The sequence below is a fragment of the Rhinopithecus roxellana genome, chromosome 14 (assembly GCF_007565055.1).
Source record: "Rhinopithecus roxellana isolate Shanxi Qingling chromosome 14, ASM756505v1, whole genome shotgun sequence".
Classification (NCBI taxonomy): domain Eukaryota; kingdom Metazoa; phylum Chordata; class Mammalia; order Primates; family Cercopithecidae; genus Rhinopithecus; species Rhinopithecus roxellana.
In genome coordinates this window covers 44,232,386-44,258,078 of record NC_044562.1, presented here as the reverse complement: position 1 = coordinate 44,258,078, position 25,693 = coordinate 44,232,386, and the positions used below count along the sequence as shown (strand labels likewise).

Below are 25,693 nucleotides of genomic sequence, written 5' to 3'. Positions count from 1 at the left end.
AATATCAACATTATACTGAGGGGAAATTATGTGCGAAGTAAATTTTGACTGTTCTTTTTTGAAGGCACATTGTTCACCACAATGTGATTATTAAATCATTTAATCAACTTGCCTAAAAAGAAAACGTAATTAAAACATGCATGGAAAGAGAGAGAGCTTCACTTCTTGGTATCTTCTCACACAATGTCTGTGTTGGTAGTTCACAGTCTACACTAGAACTGTTTTTTAACTTCCTTTATGATTTTACTCTCATTGTACTACTTCCTGAGACAACTCCAGCAATTTATTTGTTCTTCTTCGTAAAAATAGCCTTTGCTTCTCTGCTTTAAGATTTTTAAAAGAGCAGCATGATGTAGTTTTTACCTATGTTACATTATGTATGCATTAACCAGGCAGTGTCAGTTATTATGAAAACTTTTATTAAATGGCATTCCTCTATCAGGATAGTCATTACTACTTCAATATTCTTAGTTTGTTATATCATTTGTCATAGGATGTAACCCCATTTTATATATGAAAAAACTGGGACCTAGAGATACTAAGTAAATTGGCCAGGATCCCAGCTAGCAAATGATGTTTGTGTCAATTTGATTTTTTTTTTCTCAAAATAAAAAAATTTGAAATTTAAAGTGTACAACTAATCATTTTGTAGAGGGTTTTAAGACTTCAAATTTCACCAGATGGTTACTTAAATATAGTTTCCCTTGACACTGATGAGGATGCTTATAAGATTAACTAGGATCAGCAATGTCATGAGGTATTCCCGGGGGTAATTTAATATATATTAGAAATCCATTATAAGGTAATTCTTAAGGGGCATAATGTTCTTGGTTGCAAGCTGTCTAAAATATAAGCATAGATGTATCTTTGCATGCAGTAAGATGAAATTTCATGTTTATAACAGATTTTTAAATGAAAAATTTATTTTTGCTCAATTTAATTAGCTATTCTGTACTTATTCAGCATTATTGTTTATTTACATTTTTATTAGTGTCTCCATCAAAACCAGTTACCCAACACATAGAATATAAGATAAACAAGCTATCACTTTATAGTGTGTAGCATAGAGCTTTCCCAGGCAGATATAATTATTTGACTTTTGTTTTTGTTTTACATTTTTGAAGTATTTTAAAAAATAAAACTTTTTACTTTGGGATATTTGTAGATTTACATGCAACCATAAGTAATACGGAGAGATCTCATGTACTTTTCACCCAGTTCTCTTCAATGATAACATATTGCAAAACTATAGTTCAATATCATAGCCAGGACATTAATGTTAATATACTAAAGACACAGAACATTTTCATTGATCCATCATATGTTATACTTCTATAATTTTGTATAATTTTTTTTTTTTTTTTTTTTTTTTTTTTTTTTTTTTTTTTTTGGAGATGGAGCTGTCACCCAGCCTGGAGTGCAATGGCAGGATCTCAGCTCACTGCAACCTCCACCTCCCAGGTTCAAGCGATTCTCATGCCTCAGCCTCCTGAGTAGTTCAGACTACAGCCATGCAGCACCATGCCCAGCTAATTTCTGTATTTTTAGTAGAGATGGGATTTCACTATGTTGGCCAGGCTGGTCTGGAGCTCCTGGCCTCAAATGATCTGCCTGCCTCGGCCTCCCAAAGTGCTGGGATTACAGGTATAAGCCACTGCACCCAGCCTATACTTACATAATTTTCATATACCTGTACTACATTTCTATAATTTTGTCATTTCAAGAATGTTATATAAGATGCAATCATACAGAATGTAAACTTTTATGATTGGCTTCTTTTAAACTCATTTTAATTCTCTGAATTGTCATCCAAGTTATTAAAAATGTATCAGTAGTTCATTCTTTTTTACTCCTGGGTAGTATTCCTTGGTATGGATATACCACAGTTTGTTTAGTCATTTATCCATTGAAGGACATCTGAGTTATTTCCAAAACAGAGTAAAATCTGGTTTCATTCACAGTATAATTTATAGTTTTCCATTTTATTCTTCAGTTCATGATTGATTTTTTTTGTATGAGCTTTTAATTTTTTTATTGGAACAGGATTTGGGTGTGGGGATACTAAATGTGGCAGGGTTCAACAAATTTACATTTTATCAAAATAAGGTTCTTAAAGAATATAATGATAACATATACTTTAATTTTTATAGCACAAACCCTCATATTAATTGATGGTCACAGAAAAATATTGTAATGCTTTAAACAAACGTTTTAAAATATATCAATGGTGCAAGTTTCAAACAAAATGCAGTAATCAAAATATTTAACTGTCCTTTCATCAAGCTTTTACAAACACAGTCTTCGCTGTCTGAGCAAATCAGTTTTAGTTTCTTCATGGTCCTCTATCTGTCTTTTAACATGACACTTGTCCGGTTGTTGAATTTATAATGCAATAGTATTTTAGATCAGTTTCCCTCTCCATATTTCCTCACGCTGGATCTCAAATTCTTGTCTTCTTCTCAAAACCCTGCCTGTTTTTTTCTAGCTCGATGTTTTCCAGGAATTACTGGTTGACACTTTGAAACAGGTATTCTGCTTTCAGTGGCTCTTCTGCTTTCTTTTTTCTTTTTTGCACTTTGAAGAGTTCCTACTCTTCTTTCTTTCTTACTAGGTCTTGTTGCTGGGTTCCATATTTCAACTTAGATAAGAAAAGATTCTTGTGAGACCTTTTTCTTGTATCCAAATTAGCTTCAGTTTGCATTTCAACATCATTATCATTAGGTTTATCTTGAGAAGTTATCGTTCTCGTTTTTTACTTTCTACTACTTTTGCTGCTGCCTTCATTAGAAAGGTTGATGAATACACTCTGCCAATTTGTGTTTTTTAATTGATGGAGTAAGACCATCTACATTTAATGTAATTATGGGCTTTAGACTGTCATTTTAGTTTTTTTTCTGTTTCTGCTGTTTTCTATTTGTCTGTTTTATTTTTTCTGCTTTCCTATGGGTCACGTCAAAATTTTTTAGAATTCCATTTTGACTTACCTTTAGTGTTTTTAAATATCTCTTGGTATAGTTTTTTAGAGGTTGCTCTATGTATTACATTATATGTACATAACTTATCATTGTCTACTAGTGTCATTTTACAAGTTTTAGTAAAGTGTAGAGAAACCTTACCTCCCTTTATGTTTTTTGAAACCCTCTCCTATTTATAATTGTCTTAAGTATTTGCTCTACATATGCTTAGAGCCCCAGGAGACAATATTATATAGACAATAGACAATATTATAATTGTTGTTTCATCCATTAAACATAACTTACAAAACTCAAGAGGAGAGATAGAATATATAGTATTTATATTTTTTACTTACCATATTTCTTTCTTCTGATATTCCAAGGTTTCTTCTTTAATGGTTCTTTCTGGTTAGAGAACTTTAGCTATTCTCATACAGTGGGCCTCCTAGTACCACATTCTCTTTTCCTTCATCTGAGAATGGCTTGATACCTGTCATTCCTGAAAGGTATGATTCTCAACATCCAGTAAAAACACCTTAGACTCAATTAGATTGAGTAGATATCACTTCACACTCGTATAATTTTTAAAAATGAGAAGATTAGTTTCGGTGAGAATGTGGAGAAATTGTAACACTCATACATTACTGGTGGGGATGTGAAATGGTACAGCTGTTATAGGAAATACAGTTTTGAGTTAACTCAAAGAGTTAAACATAATTCCCATATAACCCAACAATTCAACTCTCTAGTATATACCCCAAAGAATTGAAAATGGTATTCAAATGTATACTTGTACACAAATGTTCATAGAAGCACTATTCACAATAGCCAAAAAGTGGAAACCTAAATTTCTATCAATAGATGTGTTGTCCACAAATATGGTATATCTATAAAATAGAATATTATTCAGCCACACAAAAGAATGAAGTACTGGCACATAGTATAGTGTGGATAAACCTGAAAAATATTATGTTAAGTGAAAGAACCCAGATATAAATATCACAAATGGTATGATTCCATTTACCATAGTCCCCTCTTATCCGCGGTTTTACTTTGTGTGTTGTTAGTTACCTCTAGTTAACCATGGTCCAAAATTATTAAATAGAAAATTCTAGAAATAATTCATAAGTTTTAAATTTTGGCACATTCTGAATAGTGTGATAAAATCTCGAGCCATCCCACTTTGTCCCTCCTGGGATGTGAATCATCCCTTTTCCTAGCATATCCATACTGTATATGTTACTTACCCGTTAGTCACTTATTAGCCCTCTTAGTTATCAGATTGAAAAGACTATATGTAGGGTTTGGTACCATCTGCAGTTTTAGGCATCCACTGAGGGTCCTGGGACATATCCTCTGTGGACGGGGGGGCTACTGTATATGAAACTTCCAAAATAGGCAAGCCCATAAAGACAGAAAGCAGACCAGTAGTTGCCAGTGGCTGGGGGAAGTCATTCTACTACTTAATGAGTGTAGGGTTTCCTTTTGAGCATTAAAAATGTCTTGGAACTAAAAGTGATAGTGGCACAACAGTATAATGAATGTACCAAATATTAATGAATTGTATACTTTTAAATAGTTAATGGTTAATTTTATGTTAATTTTTACATCCTTTTTTTTCTTTATTCTAAAAAAAAAAAAAAAAACAGGATACACGTGCAGAACGTGCAGGTTTGTTACATAGGTATAGGAGTCCCATGGTGGTTTACTGCACCTATTGACCCATTCCCTAAGTTCCCTCCCCTCACCGCCACCCCCCAACAGGCCCTGGTGTGTGATGTTTTCTTCTCTGTGTCCATGTGTTCTCAATGTTCAACTACCACTTATGAGTAAGAATAGGGGGTGTTTGGTTTTCTGTTCTTGTGTTAGTTTGCTGAGGATGATGGCTTCCAGCTTCATCCATGTCCCTGCAAAGGACATGATCTCATTCCTTTTTATGGCTGCAACATCACTTTTTAAAAAGCTGCTAGAGAAAGCTTCACTTTGTGTTGTCTCTGTAGAGTCATCTCTAGCCTGAGTATGAGCCTGCTTGTGTATGTTCCTTATCCTTTCCTCTTGCCCCTCCTCCATCCTCTTCCTCTATCTTCCTTCCTTCTTCCTTTTTCTCCCTCCCTCCCTTTCAGGGCTTTGATAGAAAGTTGCAAATAGCAGCCTACACACACCATCATTCCGAGTTTTTCCAACAAATTTCAGTACACCTGCAATACTCTATCTTCCGTGTTATTGTGAGATACAGTTGTGCCAGATTTGTTGTGGCTTAATCAGGATAATTTACTTTCCAATCTACCATTTCTGTGCCCTCACCATTGCTGGTCAACCATATATTCCCAGTTTGGTTCTGGTAACACCCCATTTCCAGTATGGTATTTTATATTAGATTTGTTTACTACAACATAAAAAATATAAATGTGTTCTTCTTTCACTGAGTCATCGATATAGGACCGATATGGCAGTTTGAAGATGTCAGATTCCTGGGCTTCTACTCTTTTCTTGCACTATCATCCTCAATATGTAACTTCCATCTCACAGTCTAGGTTGGCTGTCCTAGATCCTGCCATCACATTTATGTTCTCACCAGTAGGCAGAAGAAGAAAGGAAAGTAGAGAGCATTATGTTGTTTTCCTTTAAGGCACAAATAGAAGTTGTATACCATTCTGCTCATATCCAGCAGCAAGCAGGGCTGAGAAGTGCAGTTTTTATCTGGATGGATATGCCTAGCTAAAATGTAGGTGTTCTATTCCTAAAGAAAGAGAGATGAATATAGATCTTAATGGATAAGAAGCAGTCCTGCCCCAAGGCCTGAGGGTACCACTATTCAATTTATACATTTCTGCTTAATTCCTGTTTTCAAGCCAACAGTTCAGTCCCACTTTCTTCTATCTGTTGTGTCACACTGTCTGAAACCCTTTTTGTTCAAATTCTCCAGCCCAAAAATTTCTGGCATACTACAGGAGAAAGAAGGAATGGCAGAATAATGGCCTGGCCAAGTGGTGGAAAGAGGAAAGATCTTGGAACCGAGTTCTCAGCCTGCTCACTCACCCCCTCCTTCTGGTACTTGATGCCTTCAAGGGCTAATGCTTTCTAGAATTTTCAGGGTGTATTTCTTCTCATCAGGATCTCCCCATCGGGGCAACTTATTCTGGCCTTTTCTGTTGTGCTGAGTCGATTGCTACACCTCCATCTACTTTATATCATCAGGAAATGTGAACTTTCTTACCCACTGGTAGACCTTTCTTTCTCTTTTCTTTGTCTTTGTGGAATTATACCTTTATGATTCCTTAACTATCATTTCAGTGGAATTTCTGCAAGGAGAAGAAAAAAGCACACAGTCGATTTGCCGTGTTTTCCTAAAAGCTTTATATTTACGATTTTATGCAAAATGTGGTTTGCAACCACACTATACTTTCTGTTTGTACTGTTTGCCTTAGAACTTTATTTTTAGAGGTGGTGAGAGGAAGATAAGCAAAGAAGGCTGATAAGAAATAGTTAACAAGAAAAGAAAAGTCAGGAAAATGTTGTGTCATAGAAGTTGAAAGAAGAAATTATTTCAGAAAGAATAAAATGGTCAGCTGTGTACTGTGCTTCTGAGAGGTCAAATAAGATGAAGACACACTTGTGACCATTGGATTTGACAACGTGAAGTTATTGGTGAATCGGTCAAAAATAATTTCATTGAAGTGATGAAGATCCCCAATGTGGTGATTTGTAGAGATTAGGAGGTGAGGGATTAAAGGCATAAAATATAGGTATCCCTTAGAAGATTTTTTTTAAAGGGGCAGAAAAATGGATGATAGTGAAGAAAGGTAGAGAATTATGGATGGGATCCATTAATCTATTTTTAATATGGGCAATGAATAGCATGTGTATGTGCTAATGGGAATGTTTCAATAGAGACGGAGTACTTCATAATATAGAACAGAGAACAGAGTGGACCTAGAATTAGTTTGAGTAAAAGAGTAAGATCATCAGAATTTGTGTAGTATGATCAGCTGGCAGTCAGGAAGGTGTGCAGATAGATATATCACCTTCTCACACATAATGAGGAACTATTGATTTTTTCACCTGACATTAAACAGATATTATGAACACCTGGGTGTGTGAAGTACTGACTGGGTTAGGCTCTGGGGAAAGGGTAGTAGTTGTCTTTGTCCTCATGGAACTAGCAATTCATTACAATAGAAAGATAATTTAAACTGAATTGGTAAGTATAAAGAAAGATAGGGAAAGTATAGGATGCTGGATGAGCACATAGCAGAAAGGTTCTGGAAGAGGTAACAATAAAGTAGAAATGTGAAGGGTTAGTATGAGCTAGCCAGGTAAAGAGGGAACAATGAACTTGGCAGAAGAAATAGCATATATGAAAGCCCAATAATAAGAGAAACCTTAAAGAAGTTCTGTTTGGCTGAAGCTCAGTAGATAAAAGGGTAATAGCAAGAAAGGAGACCGAAAACACAAGGATCATATCATTGTAACTTTTGTTAAAGTGTTGGCTTTTGCTGTGGCTGGTCATTGAAACATTTTAAACAGGAATTATATCAGATTTTAGAATAAAAACAATTCTGGCTACTGCTTGCAGACTACATCAAAGGAGAGCCAGAAACAAGACCAGTTTGAAAACTGTCAGCTTAATCCATAACCAGTATGGGTTGTCTAAACTAGACATGGGTATAGAGAGAAGTAGGTAGATTCAGCAGATACACTTGATCCCTGCTGGTGAATTCTGTATTTGCAATTTTGCCTACTCACTAAAATTTGTTTGTAACCCCCAAATCACCACTCACTATGCTTTCACAGTCATTTGTGGACATGCAGAGAGCAGCAAAAAATTTGTGTTGTCCAATGTACATGTTCCCAGCTGAGATTGAACAAGTCAACATCCTGCCTTCTTTTAGTTCTTATCCTGTAAACAAATATCTTTTTCACCTATTACTTATTGCTTTGTTTTTCTCATATCTGCGCTTTTTATTGGTAATTTCACTGTTTAACCTGGCCCTAACCATATTTTTAAAGTGCTGTCTATATAGTGTTCCTCAGTGCAAGAAGATCATGATGCACTGTATGGGGTAAGTATGTTTGTTAAGATGAGCTTCTGCTGGGGCACGGTGGCTCATGCCTGTAGTCTTAGCACTTTGGGAGGCCGAGGTGGATGGATTGCCTGAGCTCAGGAGTTCAAGACCAGCCTGGGCAACACGGTGAAACCCTGTCTCTCCTAAAAATACAAAAAATTAGCCGGATGTGGCAGTGTACACCTGTAGTTCAAGCTACTTGGGAGGCTGAGGCAAGAGAATTGCTAGAATATGGGAGGCGGAGGTTGCAGTGAGCCAAGATCGCAACACTGCACTCCTGCCTGGGGGACAGAGTGAAACTCCATCTCTAAAATAAAAAAATAAATAAATACAAATAAGCTTCATTATGGTATGAGTTATACTGCTGTTGACCATGAGTTCAATGTTAGTTAATGAAAGGTGTGTTTAAACAGAAGCACACTTTCTGTCCTAGACAATAATCTCTTCTCATTATACTCATTAACCTTGAGGGAGGGGATTTCACCTCACAGTTACGGCTTCAAAAACCACGTATTGCACATATGAAAGTGAACCCAAAGATTATCCTATCCTAAACTGTTCCTGAGATTCATTCATACCCACAAATAGACCTATGAACATGTCCAACTGGATGTCTTTTAGGAACATCTAACAATGTTGTGTGTTGACTACTGAAAATCTGTGACCAGAGGCTCACAGGAATATAATCCTGTATTTCCTCTAGGAATGGTGGTTTAGTGTTCACTAATTCAGTGTTCATAGCAACTTTATAGAATATAACTCATGCAAATAATAATCTACTTAATTTGAGTCACAGAATATACTAGACTTAATAGTTCCTTAAATGGAGGTAGTGATGAATGAGAAATAAAAGATAATTCCCAGGTTTTTGTCTTGTGCAAATGATACTGCCATTTATGAAAAGAGGAAGAGCAGTTTTGGGGGAGGCAGTAGACATAGGGACTAGAGATAATAAGTTTAGTTTTTGACATGTTGAGTTAGATGTTCCTGAAAGACATCCAATTGGACATGTCCATAGCTTCATTTGTGGGTATGAATCTCAGAAACAGTTTAGAATAGGATGATCTTTTGGGTTCACTTTCATATGTGCAATACATGTTTTTGAAGCCAGGAATGTGAGATGAGACCCCCTAACCCAAGGTTAGGGTATAAAATGAGAAGAGATTATGGTCTAGGACAGAATTTTGAGAAATGTCAATAAAGAGATGGCTAAAGGAAGAGAGCATGCAAGGATACTAGAAGTCGAATAGAGAGAGAAAAATCAAGAAAGTGTACATTATTAAAGCCAGGAGAAAAGACCATTTCATGAAGGAAGGTGTTTGTATTATCAAATGTATGTTATCAAGAGATTAAGGACTAAAATGTATTCATTGGATTTAGTGAAAAGTATATTTATAGATCTTTCTGAGGATAGTCTCATGAAGTGATGATGGAAACCTGATTTTACTGGATTGAGTAGACTATGAAAAAGATAAATCTGATTTGAAATTAATCTAGATGCTTTTTCTTTAGTTTCTAAGTTTTCTGTTCAACCTGTGCATTATCATTGATATTTGGTTAATTACATATAAGCAGGACATATAGGCATTTTTTCTTGATTATTTTCCAAGGATAACCACTAAATCACACTGTTTATGGAGCTTTCCATTTTACTCTGTGGGAATAACACTATATATTCCATCTCTGCAGAAACAGAAAGATTCCCAATGATTTTTATGCTTTCTTTTTTTTTTTTTTTTTTTTTTTTTTTGATGGAGTCTTGCTCTGTCACCCAGGCTGGAGTGCAGTGGTTGATCTCGGCTCACTGCAAGCTCTGCCTCCCAGGTTCATGCCATTCTCCTGCTTCAGCCTCCCGAGCAGCTGAGACTACAGGCACCCACCACCACACCCGGCTAATATTTTGTATTTTTTTTTTTTAGCAGAGATGGGGTTTCACTGTGTTAGCCAGGATGGTCTCCATCTCCTGACCTCATGATGCACCCGCCTCAGCCTCCCAAAGTGCTGGGATTATAGGCATGAGCTACTGTGTCCGGCCTAATTAACTGGTTTTTTTAAAAGCAAAGATCTTACTCTGTTGCCCAGGCTGGAGTCTAGTGATCATAGCTCAATGCAGCCTCAAACTCCTGGATTCAAGTGATCCTCCTACCTCAACTTCCCAAGTAGCTAGGACTACAGATGCACACCACCATGCCTGGTTGATTTTTTTTTTTTAATTTTTTGTAGCGATAGATCTGCGTCTCTCTGTTGCCCAGGCTGGTCTTGAACTCCTGACCTCAAGTGATCCTCTCACCTCAGCCTCCCATAGTACTGGGATTACAGGCATGAGTCACCATGCCCAGCAATGAACTTAATTTTGAAATACCTTTGCTACTTTTAATATTCAGTACTCAGGCTGAAATCTCAGTTCTATGCTCTTTCTTTCTCTGCTAACTATAAAAGTTTAGAATAGCTTAATATATTATACACTTTTGGTCAGAGAGTGAATATTTTGTTTATAGAGTATACAGGAGTTTTTTTAAAAAATGAAATCAAATTAGCAGTTGAACACTCACATTTCAAGAACAAAGTGAAAAATAGTGATGAGTAGGAAAGTGATTAATATTTTTATATTTACAAATAAGTTTTAGTGAGAATAACATTGATTTTATGCAGCTATTCTTTTTAACTTTTAATGTGCAATAATAGTAGACTTACAAAAATAGTATGAAGAATTCTGTATACACTTCACCCAGATTCTCAAAATATTAACGTTTTACCACTTCACTTTACCATTTTCTTTTCTCTGAAACATTTTGAAGATTTTAAGTTGTACACATGATGCTCCTTAACCTCTAAACACTTCAGAGTTTTTTCCCTAAAAATAAGGATATTCTCTCGTGTAATCTCAATGCAGTCATCAAATCAGGAAATTAACATTGATCTAGTACTATTTTCTAGTATATAAGCCTGTGCTGTTCAGTCTGGTAGATACTGAATATGTGGCTATTTAAATAAATTAAATATATTAGAAATTCAGTTTCTCATTTCCGGCACTCAGCAGTCCAGTGGTTATTGTATCAGAGAGCATAGATCTAGAACACTTCCATCACTGCAGAAAGTTGTATTAGTAATGCTCTAGACATTCAAACGTTGCTAGTTGTCCCATTCATGTCTTTTGTAGTAAACAAAAGATTTTTTTTTCCTGTTTCAGGAATGATTGTACAATCAAGTGACATTTGGATTTCATGTCTTTTTAGTGTTGTTTAATCTGAAATGGTTTTCAGAATTAATTTATCTTTCAGGTCCTTAACATTTTTCAAGAGTAATAGGTCTGTTATTTTATAAAATGTGCCTCATTTGGAGTTTGGTGCTTCCTTCAGATTAGTATCAGATATTGGATATTCAGGAATAATACTACAGAAATGTATTTGTGTCTTTTTCTCAGTGCATCATATTTGAGGGCCCATTATATCAATTTTTCTTGTTACTGGTAATGTTAACATTGATATATCAGGTTCATTGATCGATTTCCATTGTAAAGTTGGAGAAGCGTTTTTTTTATTTTAAAAAAGTTCGTTTACCAATTTTAACAAGTGAGAAAAAACGTCTGACTATAATACTTGATGACGTAAGCATCATCTTTAAGTAGAAAACACAACAATAAAAAAAGCAATTATCACAGATAATATTGCACAGCCTCAGTTGTTTCCTTCAAATTTGCTTTATGTAATTGGGTGGATATAAATTAATAAACAGAAATTTAAGCAAGATACATGTAACAGTTTAATAGAACCTCATACTCTAATTTCTTTCAATTTTTCTCAAATTCATCTTTAAGTCTTTCCATCATGGGGCTCATAAGGAAATTTAACCAACATATGGATACTACAGTTGAATGTCAAATCTTTACAAAGTACTTAAGAGATACTAAATTCCTCTATATTGCAACTATGAAGAACCTTCATGACACTCTGTTTTGCATGTAGAAAAATGTTAGAGTCCAATATTCAGCTCATCATAAAAGAATAAACATTTCTAATTTCTTTGTTAGGTTGAGACCACTCTTCCTTTTTCTAATGAATGATTTTTTTTTACTGTTATGTCATTGAGGTGAACAAGTAGGTCACCGTTTAGTACATATGAAAAATAAACACATGTTAAATGGATAAAACATTGCTACTACATCTTTACCTCTAACACTTCAGAAGCCTAGAGATTTAAAGTATTCTTACACTAACTGGAAGAAAAAATGGAGAAATTCCTCCTTTTTTGAGATCACAACTATGAAGTCATGTGGTTATACAAATTCTACATGTGTGTGCAAAATGTGAAACACACTTATCTTTATTCTACCTGCTTCATTTTGTCAGTCAGCTAGCAGAATGTAATAGATACCTTTCCAAGAAACAGGGACTGAGATGTGATTTATGTAACGTCAATAACCCCAACAATACAGTAATGAGGGATGCAGTATCCTTTTACTATGGTTCAAGACAAGAGGCAAAGAGGTCACAGGAAACAGAATAAATCAAAATTGTTACAGCTGAGTAACTGTTTCTCATGAGGTCTCACCATGGTGCCACCTTAATTTTTCATAAACATGGTGGCATAATTCAATCTCAATAAATCAGAATTCTTAATATTTAAAATTGACCTTGACTTTCAGTTATCACCATATTAACAACCAAAATAATTAGAAAAAACACATAGGAAAGTGTAACATTAAACCCCACTTTAATAGAGTTGGTTTATTGACACTTTTTTTTTTATAGAAAAGAGATAGTGCATGTCAGTTTGCTTACAAGCTAGGAGATCACTTTGAATTCTGCATTTCCTGACTGCAGCAGAATATATCACTTATAACAGGTTATAAATAAACTGGTTTTCAAGCATAGAACTAATCCCAACGATAATAATACACTATTTAAAAAGACCTAAGGCAATGAATTCCATTTCTAATGGAAAAAAAGAACTGTGCAAATAAGCTTAAAACTTTTTTTGTGTATGCCAGTGTTATAAAACGTAGCTTTTAATAAAACCTTGACCCAAATGCCAGTAACATCAGAAAAGAATTTGGGTGGGGAGGAGGAAGAGAAGAAAGTTATTTCTTTTTTTTTTTTTTATACTTTAAGTTCTAGGGTACATGTGCACAATGTGCAGGTTTGATACATATGTATACATGTGCCATGTTGGTGTGCTGCACCCATTAACTCATCATTTACATTAGGTATATCTCCTAATGCTATCCCTCGCCCCTACCCCTCCCCAAAATGGGACCCGGTGTGTGATGTTCCCCTTGCTGTGTCCAAGTGATCTCATTGTTCAGTTCCCACCTATGAGTGAGAACATGCGGTATTTGATTTTCTGTTCTTCCGATAGTTTTCTGAGAATGATGGTTTCCAGCTCCATCCATGTCCCTACAAAGGACATGAACTCATCCTTTTTTATGGCTACATGGTATTCCATGGTGTATATGTGCTACATTTTCTTAATCCAGTCTGTCACTGATGGACATTTGGGTTGATTCCAAGTCTTTGCTATTATGAATAGTGCCACAATAAACATACGTGTGTTTGTGTCTTTATAGCAGCATGACTTATAATCCCTTGGGTATATACCCAGTAATAGGATGGCTGGGTCAAATGGTATTTCTAGTTCTAGATCCTTGAGGAATTGCCACACTGTTTTCCACAGTGGTTGAACTAGTTTATAGTCCCACCAACAGTGTAAAAGTGTTCCTATTTCTCTACATCCTATCCAGCGCCTGTTATTTCCTGACTTTTTAATGATCGCCGTTCTAAATGGTGTGAGATGGTATCTCATTGTGGTTTTGATTTGCATTTCTCTGATGGCGAATGATGATGAGCATTTTTTCATGTGTCTGTTGGCTGTGTGAATGTCTTCTTTTGCGAAGTGTCTGTTCATATCTTTTGTCCACTTTTTATGTTTTTTTTTTTTCTTGTAGCCCTTTGTCAGATGAGTAGATTGCAAAAATTTTCTCCCATTCTGTAGGTTGCCTATTCATTCTGATGGTAGTTTCTTTTGCTGTGCAGAAGCTCTTTAGTTTAATTAGATCCCATTTGTCAATTTTGCTTTTGTTGCCATTGCTTTTGGTGTTTTAGACATGAAGTCCTTGCCCATGCCTATGTCCTGAATGGTATTACCTACGTTTTCTTCTAGGGTTTTTATGGTTTCAGGGCTAACATTTAAGTCTCTAATCCATCTTGAATTAATTTTCATATAAGGAGTAAGGAAAGGATCCAGTTTCAGCTTTCTACTTATGGCTAGCCAGTTTTCCCAGCACCATTTATTAAATAGGGAATCCTTTCCCCATTTCTTGTTTTTGTCAGGTGTGTCAAAGATCAGATGGCTGTAGATGTGTAGTATTATTTCTGAGGGCTTTGTTCTGTTTCATTGGTCTATATCTCTGTTTTGGTACCAGTACCATGCTGTTTTGGTTACTGTAGCCTTGTAGTATAGTCTGAAGTCAGGTAGTGTGATTCCTCCAGCTTTGTTCTTTTGGCTTAGGATTGTCTTGGCAATGTGGGCTCTTTTTTGGTTCCATATGAACTTTACAACAGTTTTTTCCAATTCTGTGAAGAAAGCCGTTGATAGCTTAATGGGGATGGCATTGAATCTATCAATTACCTTGGGCAGTATGGCCATTTTCACAATATTGATTCTTCCTATGCATGAGCATGGTATGTTCTTCCATTTGTTTGTGTCCTCTTTTATTTCACTGAGCAGTGGTTTGTAGTTCTACTTGAAGAGGTCCTTCACATCCCTTGTAAGTTGGATTTTATTCTCTTTGAAGCAATTGTGAATGGAAGTTCATTCATGATTTGGCTCTCTGTTTGTCTGTTACTGGTGTATAAGAATACTTGTGATTTTTGCACATTAATTTTGTATCCTGAGACTTTGCTGAAGTTGCTTATCAGCTTAAAGAGATTTTGGGTTGAGACAATGGGGTTTTCTAAATATACAGTCATGTCATCTGCAAACAGAGACAATTTGACTTCTTTTCCTAATTGAATACCCTTTATTTCTTTCTCTTGCCTGATTGCCCTAGCCAGAACTTCCAAGACTGTGTTAAATAGGAGTGGTGAGAAAGGGCATCCCTGTCTTGTGCCAGTTTTCAAAGGGAATGCTTCCAGTTTTTGCCCATTCAGTATGATATTGGCTGTGGGTTTGTCATAAATAGCTTTTATTATTTCGAGATACGTTCCATCGATACCGAATTTATTGAGAGTTTTTAGCATGAAGGGCTGTTGAATTTTGTCAAAGGCCTTTTCTGCATCTATTGAGATAATCATGTGGTTTTTGTCTTTGCTTCTGTTTATATGCTGGATTACATTTATTGATTAGCATATGTTGAACCAGCCTTGCAACCCAGGGATGAAGCCCACTTGATCATGGTGGATAAGCTTTTGGATGTGCTGCTGGATTCGGTTTGCCAGTATTTTACTGAGGATTTCTGCATCGATGTTCATCAGGGATATTGGTCTAAAATTCTCTTTTTTTGTTGTGTCTCTGCCAGGCTTTGGTATCAGAATGATGCTGGCCTCATAAAATGAGTAAGGGAGGATTCCCTCTTTTTCTATTGATTGGAATAGTTTCAGAAGGAATGGTGCCAGCTCCTCCTTGTACCTCTGGTAGAATTCGGCTGTAAATTCGTCTGGTCCTGGACTTTTTTGGTTGGTAGGCTATTAATTATTGCCTGAATTTCAGAGCCTGCTATTGATCTATTCAGGGACTCAACTTCTTCCTGGTTTAGTCTTAGGAGAGTGTATGTGTCCAGGAATTTATTTCTTCTAGGTTTTCTAGTTTATTTGCACAGAGGTGTTTATAGTATTCTCTGATGGTAGTTTGTATGTCTGTGGGGTCGGTGGTGATATCCCCTTTCTCATTTTTTATTGTGTGTATTTGATTCTTCTCTCTTTTCTTGTTTATTAGTCTTGCTAGCAGTCTATCAATTTTGTTGATCTTTTCAAAAAACCAGCTCCTGGATTCATAGATTTTTGGAGGGTTTTTTGTGACTCTATCTCCTTCAGTTCTGCTCTGATCTTAGTTATTTCTTGCCTTCTGGTAGCTTTTGAATGTGTTTGCTCTTGCTTCTCTAGTTCTTTTAATTGTGATGTTAGGGTGTCAATTTTAGATCTTTCCTGCTTTCTCTTGTGGACATTTAGTGTTTCCTTCTACACACTGCTTTAAATGTGTCCCAGAGATTCTGGTATGTTGTATCTTTGTTCTCATTGGTTTCAAAGAACATCTTTATTTCTGCCTTCATTTCGTTATGTACCCAGTAGTCATTCAGGAGCAGGTTGTTCAGTTTCCATGTAGTTGAGTGGTTTTGATTGAGTTTCTTAATCCTGAGTTCTAGTTTGATTGCACTGTGTCTGAGAGACAGTTTGTTATAATTTCTGTTCTTTTACATTTGGTGAGGAATGCTTTACTTCTAACTATGTGGTCAGTTTTGGAATAAGTGTGATGTTGTGCTGAGAAGAATGTATATTCTGTTGATTTGGAGTGGAGAGTTCTGTAGATGTCTATTAGGTCCGCTTGGTGCAGAGTGGAGTTTAATTCCTGGATATCCTTGTTAACTTTCTGTCTTGTTGATCTGTCTAATGTTGACAGTGGGGTGTTAAAGTCTCCCATTATTATTGTATGGGAGTCTAAGTCTCTTTAAAGTCTCTAAGGACTTGGTTTATGAATCTGGGTGCTCCTGTATTGGGTGCATATATATTTAGGATAGTTAGCTGTTTCTGATGAATTGATCCCTTTGCCATTATGTAATGTCCTTCTTTGTCTCTTTTGATCTTTGATGGTTTAAAGTCTATTTTATCAGAGACTAGGATTGCAACCCCTGCCTTTTTTGTTTTCCATTTTCTTGGTAGATCTTCCTCCATCCCTTTATTTTGAGCCTGTGTGTGTCTCTACATGTGAGATGGGTCTCCCAAATACAGCAAACTGATGGGTCTTGACTCTTTATCCAATTTGCCAGTCTGTGTCTTTTAATTGGACCATTTAGTCCATTTACATTAAGGTTAATATTGTTATGTGTGAACTTGATCCTCTCATTATGGTATTAGCTGGTTATTTTGCTCGTTAGTTGATGCAGTTTCTTCCTAGCATTGATGGTCTTTACATTTTGGCATGTTTTTGCAATGACTGGTACCTGTCGTTCCTTTCCATGTTTAGTGCTTCCTTCAGGATCTCTTGTAGGGCAAGCCTGGTGGTGACAAAATCTCTAAGCACTTGCTTTTCTGTAAAGGATTTTATTTCTCCTTCACTTATGAAACTTAGTTTGGCTGGATATGCAATTCTGGGTTGAAAATTGTTTTCTTTAAGAATGTTGAATATTGGCCCCCACTGTTTTCTGGCTTGTAGAGTTTCTGGCGAGAGATCTGCTGTTAGTCTGATGGGCTTCCCTTTGTGGGTAACCCGACCTTTCTCTCTGGCTGCCCTTAACATTTTTTCCTTCATTTCAACTTTGGTGAATCTGTCAATTATGTGTCTTGGAGTTGCTCTTCTTGAGGAGTATCTTTGTGGTGTTCTCTGTATTTCCTGAATTTGAATGTTGGCCTGCCTTACTAGGTTGGGGAAGTTCTCCTGGATGATGTCCTGCAGAGTGTTTTCCAACTTGGTTCCATTTTCCCCGTCACTTTCAGGCACACCAGTCAGATGTAGATTTGGTCTTGTCACATAATCCCATATTTCTTGGAGGCTTTGTTCATTTCTTTTTACTCTTTTTTCTCTACACTTCTCTTCTTGCTTCATGTCATTCATTTGATCTTCAATCTCTGATACTCTTTCTTCCAGTTGATTGAGTCGGTTACTGAAGCTTGTACATTTGTCACGTAGTTCTCGTGTTATGGTTTTCATCTCTATCAGTTCTTTTAAGGACTTCTTTACATTGGTTATTCTAGTTAGTCATTCGTCAAATCTTTTTTCAAGGTTTTTAGTTTCTTTGCGCTAGGTATATAGTTCCTCCTTTAGCTCTGAGAAGTTTGATCTACTGAAGCCTTCTTGTCTCAACTCGTCAAAGTCATTCTCTGTCCAGCTTTGTTCCATTGCTGGCAATGAGCTGTGTTCCTTTGGAGGGGGAGATGCGCTCTGATTTTTTGAATTTCCAGCTTTTCTGCCCTGCTCTTTCCCCATCTTTGTGGTTTTATCTGCCTTTGGTCTTTGATGATGGTGACGTACTGATGGGGTTTTGGTGTGGGTGTCCTTTCTGTTTATTAGTTTTCCTTCTAACAATCAGGACCCTCAGCTGCAGGTCTGTTGGAGTTTGCTTGAGGTCCACTCCAGACCCTGTTTGCCCGGGTATCAGCAGCGGAGGCTGCAGAAGATAGAATATTGCTGAACAGTGAGTGTTGCTTTCTGATTCTTGCTCTGGAAGCTTCGTCTCAGAGGTGTACCCAGGCTTGCGAGGTGTGAGGTGTCAGTATGCACCTAGTGGCGGATGTCTCCCAGTTAGGCTACTCGGGGGTCAGGGACCCACTTGAACAGGCAGTCTGTCTGTTCTCAGATCTCAACCTCTGTGCTGGGAGAACCACTGCTCTCTTCAAAGCTGTCAGACAGGGACATTTACCTCTGCTGAGGTTTCTGCTGCTTTTTGTTTAGCTATGCCCTGTCCCAGAGGTGGAGTCTACAGAGGCAGGAAGGCCTCCTTGAGCTGTGGTGGGCTCCACCCAATTCGAGCTTCCCTGCGGCTTTGTTTACCTACTTAAGCCTCAGCAATGGCGGGCACCCCTCCCCCAGCCTCACTGCCGCCTGGTAGTTAGATCTGAGATTGCTGTGCTAGCAATGAGGCAGGCTCTGTGGGCGTAGGACCCTCCAGGCCAGGTGTGGGATATAATCTCCTGGTGTGCCATTTGCTAAGACCCTTAGTAAAGCACAGTATTAGGCTGGGAGTTACCCGATTTTCCAGGTGTTGTGTGTCTCAGTTTCCTTTGGCTAGGAAAAGGAATTCCCTTCCCCCTTGCGCTTCCCAGGTGAGGCAATGCCTCGCTCTGCTTCAGCTCTTGCTGATCAGGCTGCACCCGCAGACCAGCACCAACTGTCCGACACGCTCCAGTGAGATGAACCTGGTACCTCAGTTGAAAATACAGAAATCACCCATCTTCTGTGTCGCTCACGCTGGGAGCTGGAGGCTGGAGCTGTTCCTATTCAGCCATCTTGGGCGCGCCCAAATCACTACCGAAAGTTATTTCATTTAGGAAAAATAACTACTGTCTTCTTCTTATCTTCAGTACACACAATTTAAACAAATACAGCTGCTATAACACTTTACACAATTCCTATGTACTGGAACAATAACAAGGTCTAAATACAGTTACATTTTTAAACACTGGGTCAAGGCCTTACATAAAAATACCATCCTACTTTTCCCTGTAAATTTTGAAATATCATGTACTTTCCCCCCAACTTCTGCAGCCATCCAGGAATTTTTAGGAAACTTTTGTGCATGATCTTTGGACTCAGTGACAAAAGATCAAAATCCCCCAAAATGATGGCTCACTTGAAGTCAGATGAGAGACCCTGGCTCAGTAGTCTCCTAGGATGAAAGCAGTGCTGCATCAACTGGCTCCATGGAGAATGGGCACATGAAGGATCTCATCAACCAGTCCTAATACAGTCCAGGTGGTAGATGTACGTGCTCAGTAGAAATTGAATTGGGGCCGGGCGCAGTGACTCATGCCTGTAATCCCAGCCCTTTGGGAGGCCGAGATGGGTGGATCATGAAGTCAAGAGATGGAGACCATCCTCGCCAACGTACTGAAACCCGTCTCTACTGAAAATACAAAAATTAGCTGGCCTGGTGGCGCATCTCTGTAGTCCCAGCTACTCCAGAGGCTGAGGCAGGAGAATCACTTGAACCCGGGAGGTGGAGATTGCAGTGAGCTCAGATCACGCCACTGTACTCCAGCCTGGGTGACAAGAGGGAAACTCCGTCTCAAAAAAAAAAAAAAAAGAAACTGAATTGGGTCCCCATAAACAAAGTCCATTATACAGATCACACACTCCTGATCCATCTCTTCCAGGGCCATGAACTCCTTTAGGCAGTTGTTGTATAAGGCCTCTTCTTTGAGGTATCCTAATTTGTTAGGATAGGTGTTGCTAGGTATTGGACGGTAGACTGGAACTGGAACCTGTTTGTGATATGGCAGCAGCTCCTGATACAGCTTAGTCCCCTCGCCAAAGCTAGCCCAGTTGGACTGAGACTCCTGAAGCAGGGAGATGTCATCCGAGGTCGGGGATTTGAGGCAGTTCCCTATCTTCCGGGGCTGCGGGGTGTGATCTGTGCACTGACAGTCTTCTCTATTTTCTACCTTGAGATTAATAAATATGTGGGATACTTTATGTAAATATATTGTTGCTCATACTTTCATCCACTAGTTTTAGCATCTACTGATGATGATTCTTACTTGAAACAGTTATGGTGGTTTGTGAAATGGTGGTTTTCTTTCTTTTTAAATTTTATTTTGAATTAATTTACATTTATAAAAATTGTAAAAATAGTACACCCTTCACCCCAAATGTTAACATCTTACACAATCATAACATAATAATTGTACTGTGTGTAGAAAACAGGAAATTAACATTGATGAAATATTGTTATTGTGGAGACAGAGTTGCACTCTGTCACCCATGCTGGAGTGCAGTGGTGCAATCGTAGCTCATGTTAACCTCAAACTCCCAGGCTCAAACAGTCCTCCTGTGTCAGCCTTTCTAGTAGCTAGTACTACAGGTATACATCACCACATCTGGCTAATTAAAAAAAAATTTTTTTTTGGTGACAGGGTCTCACTGTCTTCCCCAGGCTGGTCTCAAGCTCCTGTCCTCAAGTGATCCTCCTGCCTCAGCCTCCCTTCTCAAGGAAACTCTTGTCCTCAAGTAATCCTCCTGCCTCAGCCCCAAATATGCACAATCATGGCTCACTGTAGCCTTGACTTTTTGGGCTCAGGTGATCCTCCTACCTCAGCCTCCCAAGTAGCCGAAACTATAGGCATGAACCACCATGCTCAGTTAATTTTTTGTAATTTTTTGGGAGAGACGGGTTTTTACCATGTTGTCTAGGTGGGTCTCAAACTCATGAGCTCAAGTGATCTACCCACCTTGTCCTCTTAAAATGCTGGGATTTACAGGCATGAGCCCAAGCCCGATACATATTATTAACTGATTTATAGACCTTATTTAAATTTTGCCAATTTCCCAACTAATGTCCCTCAAAGCAAAAGAAAAAAGTTCTAAATTTTGCCAAACACCTCACTGTTCTTACTTTGGTCCAGAATCCCTCATTGTGTTTAGTTGTCAGGTCTTTCTTATGTGATTAACAGAGATTAACAGATGGTCATCTTCATCCATGTGACCAAGAAGACCAAAAAGGTATAATTCCTCAGTCTTTCTTTTTATGACAAATGGTCATTAAAAAGCGAGATTAGGAGCTCGAGACCAGCCTGGCCAACATAGTGAAATCCCGTTTCCATTAAAAATACAAAAATTAGTTGGATGTGGTGGCACGCACCCGTAGTCCCAGCTACTCGGGAGGCTGAGACAGGAGAATCGCTTCAATCTGGGAGGTGGAGGTTGCAGTGAGCTGAGATTGTGCCATTGCATTCCAGCCTGGGTGACAGAGCGAGACTCTGACTCAAAAAAAAAAAGTAATTCTATACATGATAAATGGTGATTTCCACCCCCCACCCCTGAACACACACACACCACTTCTAACATATATACCACATTGATTAGTTGGGATTCCATTTTTGGGAGGAATTATCCCTTCTCCTTTATTTACTACTGTTGGTAGGGACTCATGTGCACCTTTAGTCCCAGCAACTCAGGAGACTGAGGCAGAAGGATCACTTGGGAGCCTGAGGATGTCGAGGCTGCAGTGAGTCATGATTGTGCCACTACACACCATCCTGTGCAGCAGAGTGATACCCTCTCTTTAAAAATAAATAAATAAATAAATACGTTACTGTCATTGGTTCTTTTGATGCTATGTTATCCTAGATTTGACCAGTGAGAGCCTTTCAAGCAGGTTTATATCGACTGAATATGTCTCCTGGTAAAAATGGGATTGGTTTACATTATTGGTAACATGTAATTAAAAACCACATGGAATATGGCATTCTCTGTCGGCTGAGAATCTTAAAGCTACTTAAAATATTTGAATCATTGTTATGGTCCTAGAAAGCAAAGATTACTGATCATATGATTGCCAATAGCTCATATCTAGATTATCCTATGTCTCATGCCCATCACTGAGAACATTATGTCATCACCAGCATCACTTTATTAGTGTTTAATTTGGGCACATATTCAGTATCTTCAGTTTTCAGTTTTGAGGAAAAAAAACTTACATGATCAGCATTTAGTTATTAGTATTTTCTTGCTTGTTAAGTGCCTTTACTAATGCCAGTGCTTGCGAAACTAGGTTAACACTATATTTGGGTTGAAATTGATAGTTTACTCATATAACAGAAGTATCTCTCAAAAAGACTTCTATTTATTTTGGGAGGGAGATCTGAGAGTGGGGACAGAAAGAATGTCTTAGAAAATCAAAACTGTGTACCTAGTGTCTAGCATTATGTTTGTCACACTTAATGCTCAGTAAATATTTGTTGAATAAATGAATAATACCCAAGGAAGGGCCCACCTTCCCATTTCTTTTATTTTCAGTTCTTTTAGATGATTTTTTAACTTAGTCATTTTTCATATGTGGGCCATTTTTGCTTTTCACATTTTACTGCTTAAATATCTAAAATTATCAAAGCCTTTCCAAATTGTCTTCTGTGGAAAAATATGGGGGTTGAAATTTTCAGAAAGGGGTAGAGATTTCATGTACAAAAATTAAATTGCTTTCTTTTTTGGACTTAGCTCACAGAGCTTTTAATATGTTAATTACATACCATGAATCTCTTAGAGATGGGAGAATACCCGACATTTTTGAAAATTATTAATGATAAAAACCCATTTTTCTCAGTTTCTAAGAGATTATGGAAAATGCTTCTCTGATTTTTTAAAAACCTGCTTAACTCTCTTTAGGCTTATTTCTTTGTTATTATTTGATATTATTTTGTCACTTTTGGACTACTTGATATGCCCCAAATGAATTTTCTTTCTCACTGACCTGGACAGCCTTTTCTCAGCTAAATATGGCATGTCCTAAGAAGTCCATTGATTGCCCAAAAAGCTGAGCCCATGGATTAGAAATAGCCTTAAGAAGATTACTCATCTAAACATTTGCCACACATTTATCAGAGAAATTTAATGCAATTTTTCTAAGTCATCTAAATTCTTTGTAAGCCATTCTATACACCTTGGTAGGAGATGTTTCATATTTGTAGAAATTTCAAATATTCAAAGAATGTTGAGTCAGTCTCTCAATTGGCAAAATTATACAGAGTAAGAAAAATGTCCATAGAAATAGAACCAAGAGAAGTCTATATAAATAGTAGTGTGAAGAAGAGTGAATTCCTTTTTAGCTGTAACATCACATTTTTTGCATGTTGCACACATTGTTTAGCCGTTTCTGAACACATTTCCATTTACGTCATTTGTAAAAACTGCCTAGCCTCATATTCTGGAAAACTGACAAAGTTGTAATGAACAGATGCAGATTCCATAATTGTAATTGGCCTTTATTCTAAACTAATTTTTGGTTCATGCATTGTTAATGATTTCTATTTTTCTGCATTTTTACCTTAAAATTGGAAAGGGTATCTTTTAGAGGGAAACATTTTTTGTTGACTTTTAAAAATCAGGGCTTATTACATTATGACCTGTAGGTTCTCCAATTACCTATATTTAAACCTAGAATTTTAAGGGTGCCTTTTTAATATTTTCTGTTAATACTTAATTTTACACAGTCTTTTAAATTTTTATTTTATAATTCCCAGATAAACACATCAGTTTTAAATGAAGCCCCCTTTTAATTTTTTTCTATATTTAATACTATCTTGTTTTTAAATAATATATAGATCATTTAGAATATAGAAGCTTATAAAGAATTTATCTATTTTATGTTTTTACAATTCAAGTCTTTCTTAAAGTGAATAATAAATATTAGTAGAGCCTCAAACAGAATAAAAAATATGTATTCTCATATTGTTTTATTATTGTATGATTTTCTAACAATGCCATTTAAAAGACTTCGACTTTCCAAAGTAGGACTAATTCAGGTGAATTTCTGATTGTCCTAAAGGGACTATATGATCTGGCTCCAAGCATAATGCATGTAACGTTTTTAAATAAGACGAGATAAACCTGAAAAATTCTGATCTTTGAACAGCTCCTCTGACAGCTTCTGACTAGTGCCAAATTTTGTCATATGAACGGGGAACATGATATTTATTAATGAAGGAATGGGTTTTTAAAATAATTGTTTTAGTGTTTATAGGTTCTTTTTATTAAAGTATGAAATACAGAGCAAGTGTTTTGGCATATTGTTGCTTATTATAAGGAAGATTTAATAGCTTGTTTTGGGCTATTAATATGAAGAGAAGTCATTTGGAGTTCAGATATATATTTAGAACTAGCATGTGTGCAAAAAGATACAAAGTGAATCAAGAAATTCTGGAAAAGATTGTTTGAAGAAAAGAAGTTGCTATTTTCAAGCTAACATTGGTAAAGTAAATATCAAAAAAAGACTTAAATATTTTCTTTATTTTGAATATTTTATTAAGGGTCCCAAATCGAAACTTAGAATTGACAGAATTAAATCAGTGAAAGTATGAAACTCTGTTTATAAAGTAACAGTTACGTAAATATAATTTCAAATTTAGTCTAGGAAACCCAAACTGGTTACTGCAGTTAGTTATAGGAGATGATTACAAATGTAACAGCTGTCTGAGTTTAGTAACACAAAGCTATTGTTACTGCTTATAGAAAATTTAGTTATGTTATATAAATTAGTTTTCTCTGATTTTGAAAATGTCTTTATCATGATTTTTGCATGAAGAGAGTATCTTCACATTTCACATACTTTTTCAGTAAATGTCAATAGGAATTCAATGATTTGTTCTTTAAGTTTTAATTTGTTGATCAAAAGATGTGTATAATACTAAAAAATACATGCCAAGTAGGTTTGCTGCATGAATTTTATAGCATATAATATATGAAAACCCTGGTGTCCTTTTGGCCTTGTTGGTCACATGCATGAAGATGATTATCTGCTAATCTCTGCTAATCACTAGTATATCCTTTTACAGAAGACAGAACAGTTTTTAGTTGTGTTTCATTTGCTCTTTTGAAAAGTACTTTAACAAGAAACTTTAGGAAATCATTTGATACTGTAAGATTATAAAATAATGGATATTTTCTATCTAAAGATGGTAATTTTAAAATGAGAATTGGAATTTTTATATAGGAGCAATACTGAAAAATTCAACATGTCTCCATATTTTATTTGGGTATTTTTATGAGTTTGTTTGAGATGCCAATAATAGTTTTCTGAATGTCATAGACATGAATGACTCTGTTAGACTTGTTGATACACGCACACACACACACACACACAGCTATCTCTCACACTTTCACATATGCAGTGTGTTATTGTTATAACTCTGAAATTTTTAAAAACTGTCAGAATAAAACAATATCTCTCATCCTTTGATATATGTATAATTTACCTAGAACCTTATTAAAATCTAGATTCTAAGTCAGTAGTTCTAGGGTAGGTTTTGAGAG

General features: G+C 36.7%; 2 pseudogenes; both read right to left on the bottom strand.

Annotated features, from left to right (window-relative positions):
- Window positions 1–2,198: 2,198 nt before the first annotated feature.
- On the bottom strand, window positions 2,199–3,476 carry LOC104667756 (annotated as a pseudogene).
- Window positions 3,477–19,526: 16,050 nt separating this feature from the next.
- LOC115893161 lies at window positions 19,527–22,714 on the bottom strand (annotated as a pseudogene).
- Window positions 22,715–25,693: the final 2,979 nt, after the last annotated feature.